The sequence below is a fragment of the Globicephala melas genome, chromosome 3 (genome assembly GCF_963455315.2).
Source record: "Globicephala melas chromosome 3, mGloMel1.2, whole genome shotgun sequence".
NCBI classification, from domain to species: Eukaryota; Metazoa; Chordata; class Mammalia; order Artiodactyla; family Delphinidae; genus Globicephala; species Globicephala melas.
In genome coordinates this window covers 157,829,827-157,834,989 of record NC_083316.1, presented here as the reverse complement: position 1 = coordinate 157,834,989, position 5,163 = coordinate 157,829,827, and the positions used below count along the sequence as shown (strand labels likewise).

The 5,163-nt window shown below is 53.7% G+C and overlaps 1 pseudogene; it reads right to left on the bottom strand.

The window, feature by feature from the left end:
• Positions 1-4,063, bottom strand: part of LOC115865448 (cytochrome P450 4F11-like) — an 8,971-nt pseudogene extending 4,908 nt beyond the window's left edge.
• Between the last annotated feature and the right edge of the window lie 1,100 nt (positions 4,064-5,163).

The window sequence follows — 5,163 nt, the reverse complement described above, 5'->3', positions numbered from 1 at the left end:
AGTCAGATCATAAGTCCCTGGGGGCAGGTGGCCACCAGCTGAGTTAAGTCCCTCAAGCCCTGCTCCATTGGGGGGACCTGCAGGCAAGGCAAGGGCCATCACTCTCCAGAAGGACCCTCTGCAGTGGACAGTGTGTGGGATTCTGCACAGATGGAGGGAATCTCCCCTTGCTCTCGCTCCTTCACTCTGGGGGAGGGTCCTGGAGCCTCTTCAAGTCCCAATGATGTATCCCAGGGCACAGGGAGAAGACACGCTCTCTGCCCACAGGGAGGATGACTTTAGCTCGAGAAAATGGAGTGGTTCCAGCCCCAGGGGTGGCCACAGGAGGAGATCCCCATGGAAAAGGTTTGTGGGTAGCCAGGTAGCCTCAGGACTTGTTCCTGGGTTTTGGTCCCACATCCTTTCATGTTCTGGCCCATCCGCATAGCCTTCGGTTCTCTACATGGTAAAGGGTCTACGGTCCTGGGACCTTCCAGCCCTGGCAGACCCCAAGGGACACACGTGAACTCTGCCCATCAATCAGGACAGTCCTTCTCACCTATGAGCCCCTTCTGTTGGCGAGGCTCTGTGCATAGTGCAACCTGTCTACCTATCTATCTATCTATCTATCTATCATCTATCTATCTAGTACATCCTGTCTATCTATCCATTTCTCATAGTACTATATCCTATCTATCTATCTATCTATCCATTTCTCATAGTACTATATCCTATCTATCTATCTATCTATCTAGTACATCCTGTCTATCTATCCATTTCTCATAGTACTATATCCTAGCTACCTATCTATCTATCTATCATCTATCTATCTATCTAGTACATCCTGTCTAGACATTTCTCATAGTACTACATCCGAGCTATCTATCTCTCCTGAACCCGTGGACACTCCCATAAGTCATGTCAATTACAAATGAAACTGAGGCCATATCCCCCAAAAGGGGAAGAAGGGAGGGTTGGTTTCTGGTGAGGCATCCTTTCCCGTCCTTCAGGACACGCCATCCAAGCCCCCGGGTGTTCCAGGTAGGTGAACATAAGTCTTTTTCACCTTTGTACCCTGCTCCCTCCTCCCTGAGGACCCTGAGGCACTTGATGAGATCAGTCCAAAGAGGGAGAGGGACTCAGCCAAGGTCACACAGGAAGAGAGACTGTAGGAGAGAAGAGCCATTGAGACCAGCCTCTGCCGTCAAGCCCTTGGAGGGAGAATCAGAACTGTGGTAACTTTGTAACGTTCCCGCTGCCTCCAGGGCTCTCTGAGAACATCCCAAGACCCATAATCTCAGGCAAACTTTACGATGAGCTTGGGACATACCGTTCTGTGACGAGCTGGTCTGAGGGAGGAGAGGAGAGGAGCTGGACGCTCCTGCCTTTGGCCTTGGATAACCAAGGGAAGTGACGGCAAGTTACCCAGGCCTCCACCACAACATTATCAAACATTTGCTAAATGCCTTCTGTATGTCAGCCCCTGGGCTGGGCCACTGTAGATATCGTGTCTGTCCCCAGAACTGCCATCTAGTGGGAGAGATGGATAATAAACAAATAATTGAACAATTATCTATTTAAGCATGAGCAGGGCTAAGCCATAGGTCAGGTTCTGGGGGCGGTGGGGGTCAAGGGAGGCTTAGAGAAGGTAATTATACTTGAGTCGAAAATGGATAAGGAGGAATCCACTGGGTAACCACAGGAAGGAAAGTGCTTCCACAAGCAAAAGCCCTGCGGTGGGAAGGGCTTGGTTCATTGAGGAGATAGAGCAGAAGGTCAGAGTGACCATGACGTGCACAAGGCTGAGGAGGACAGCCGGGATGAGCCAGAAAACATTTAGTCTTTATCTTCAGAGCAATAGGGAGTCAGTGAACAGTTTTCAGCCAAAAAGTGGCATGATCTAAACTGAATTTCAGAAAAAGCTCTCCAGGGCTAAAGAGAGAGTGGATGAGAGGGTACAACAGTGGCAATGAAGAGACCAGAGAGTAGGCTGGGAGGGGCTTCCTGGAGAAAGATGATGGTGGATGGGGCCATGGGTGACAGAAGATGCAGAGAGGTGACATTGAGGAGAGATTTGGGGGGCAGCACATTAGGACCAGATGCATGGGTGAGAGGAACAGGCAGGCTCAGGGGCCACAAAGTATGGGATGTGGGCAACTGGAAGGATGGACTAGACTGAGGGCAGGGGCAGGGTTGGGGAGGGAGACATGAGTTCAGATTCTGACCAAGGAATGAAGTGTTTATAAGACCCCCCACATGAGGAGAGGAGGAAGGAGCTGGATGCATAACCTTGGGCTCAGGAGAGAAGTGAACTTGGAATTCACTTATGGAGGGAACTGATGGTCCACTTAGGAGTTGGAGCTCTGGGTAAGGAGATGGCCTCAGGATAGAGAGAAGAAGGAGAAGGGGTTAGGATGCTGGGGCTTTCCCCACATGCAAAGGTGGAGCAAAGGAGCAGCCGAGAGGAAAAGGAGGTTCCAGGAGGAAAGGGTGGTCCACAAGCTCAGAGAGCTGCTGGGAGGTGGATGAGATGGGGCCCAACGGAGTCCATGGGATTTGGAGACCTAGAAGTCACAGCCATCATGCAGGAGCATGATGGAGGTGGGGACCAGACTGGAGCAGGTAGAGCAAGCAGAGAAAGGGAGGCAATGAGCAAAAGCATCTCTGTGCACAAGGAGACAGCAGCTCAAGCAGACCAGAGGTTTTGTGCAGAATGAAGTCCGTTGGAAATAGGCAGGTGGGGATGTACATGTCACCCCTCTGACCTGTTTTGCGACCTTCTCTCGTATCACCGTGGATAAGAGATCAGAGGACATGAAGGGTTGAGCTCACACAAGGCAAAGCTTTTCCAAAGAGCCATGAAGGAAAGCCCAAGTGGCAAGAGACTTCAGCCCATGTGCAAAGGATGAGAAACTAAGCTAGATGTATCCAAGGAAGTAGGATGGAAAGGAAGCCATTAAACTGGGGTGTAGAGGGGACTGGACATCCTGGCAGGGTCTAGGACAGGAGAGGAGGGAAAAAAAGAAGATGGAAGGAAGAGGGGTTGTGGTCAGAGAATGTAGCCCTCAGATCAATGGCTTTGGAGGTGGTGCCTTTATGGGTGATGACAAAATCTTAAGTGTGATTGTGGATTGTGGCAAAAAGGAGGCTGGTGCAGCACAGAGGAAGGGCCTCCGGGGATGAGGTTAAGAAAGTGGCCCAGAAGCCTCCACCCAGGAATTTTGGCCATTAGGGCAGAGTGATTCCTTCTGAAAGGGGGAGTGGTTCACCTTTATCCAAATTGGGCAGTGGGGCTCACTGATATGTCTTGGGCGTGGAAGGCAAGATAAAAAAAGGAAGGTGCCTGAGGAAGGGGAGGAGGAGAGACTGCCCACACGTCTCCTCCAACCCAGCTGTGCCCCCATGCGGGGAAGATGGGGTGGAGGTCTTAGTTAATTCTTGTGGGCAAGCAGAAGCCCACAGAGGAGCAGACACTGGCCTGAGGCCAACAGAGATGTGCCAGGCAGGGAACAGACCTCAGAGAGTGGCCCTGAGGAGGCCTCAAGATGAGCAGCGGGGACTGTGAGGCCACCAGGGGACCCAGCTCTCTGCAGCCCACCCAGAGATCCCCTCAGATGTGCACTAATGTGGGGGAGACAGGGGGGAACATGACCCCAAACAGGCTTGGGGTGAGGAAAGGTAAGAACAAGAAAAGCATTGGGCATAGAGTGAACAGAGAGGACAGGATTGGACCCAGTGGGGGAGTGAGGCAAGAGGTCTCCCTCACTTCTCTACCACCCTAGACCCCAGCCCAATCCCAGACCCCCAGATCCCTGAGCCCCATTCCTGAACCCTCAGGAAATCCATCCACCCTGATCCCCCAGACCGTCCTGCTATCCACACTCACCAGGCCCCGGTGACCCCAAAACCAGTTCCGTTTTGGGGGCTGCGGGAAACATTGGAGGCGGCGAGAATTGCTGTAACAGGTGTAGGTCAAGGCCAGGTTGCAGGCCAGGAGCCTGGAGGCCCCGAACAGCAGCAGGAGTAACCATGGGGAGGCTGCCAAGGACCCGAGTCCCAGCCAGGACAGCCTCAGCTGCAGCATCCTATGGGGCAGACGCGGTGGAAGGTGAGCTCCTGAGGATGAAGGAACGGGGGCCGATGATGGTGAGCTGTGAGGCAGAGACACATAGAGGGACAGGAACAAGGGAGTGAGGGGCAGGGATGGTGAGTGCTGGGGGCAGGGCAAGAAGGGCTCAGAGAAGGCAGACAAGGTCTGGGAGAGGGGAGGGAGACCCAGAGGGGGAGGGAGGGGAGGGGGAGGGGGAGAGGGAGAGAAGAGAAAGAAAGAACAAAAGGAAGAAAGAAAGAAAGGAGGAAGGAAAGAAAGGAAGGAAGAGACGAATGAAGAAATGCCCAAACTGAATCAGTGGTGAATCAATGGAAGGTTGTCAGGGGCTCCAATTACGAGGAAACCATCATCGCTGGGGCCGGCTCTCTCCCGGGAGCCACCCTGTCTAGGGCAGCATACACCTCCTGCCCCAGGCCAGAATCCTCAGCCCCGCCAACACTAGCCTGGCACCTTCTATCAGAGCAGCTTGTCCATCACAACTTCTTCTGCCCTCCTCCTGGGAGGCCTTTTCCCTGGTCCGACCTCTGAACTGAGGGAGGCTGGGCTTGGCCGAGTCAGCCAATCCCTGCATGCCTGGCTGCCTCCTCCTCGCCTGGCGTCTGCCCAAGACTTAAAACCCGAGGCTGCAGGCTAGAGAGGAACCAGCTCAGGGTCACATGGCACAGACACTGTACTCTCAGGACTCAGCACCTCCCACATGGGTTTGTTGGGGGATGGGCAAAGATGACCCTGCACCCCCAAGTTTACAGCCAGCCCTGCCCTTCCAAGGCCAGGGTGCGACAAGTAAAATCATGAATGTTCAGGTGCCAGGTGAGCAGGGCCTTGCCCAGTCTTGTCCCCAAACATCTCCAGGGCTCCTCTCCATGCGTGGGCCGGGAAGACGTCATGCACCATCTCTCAGCACAGAATTGGGAAGTTCAGAGGCGTGAAGTCTCTGCCCTCCAGGGCACACAGCCTGGAAGGTGTTCAAGTCCTTCCTCCAAGCAGCCCAGGGCCTAGGTCGAGACATGACTGCTGAAGCAGGAAGAGAGAAACCAGCCTGGCTGGGGGTTACCTGCGTCAGATTCAGGGGA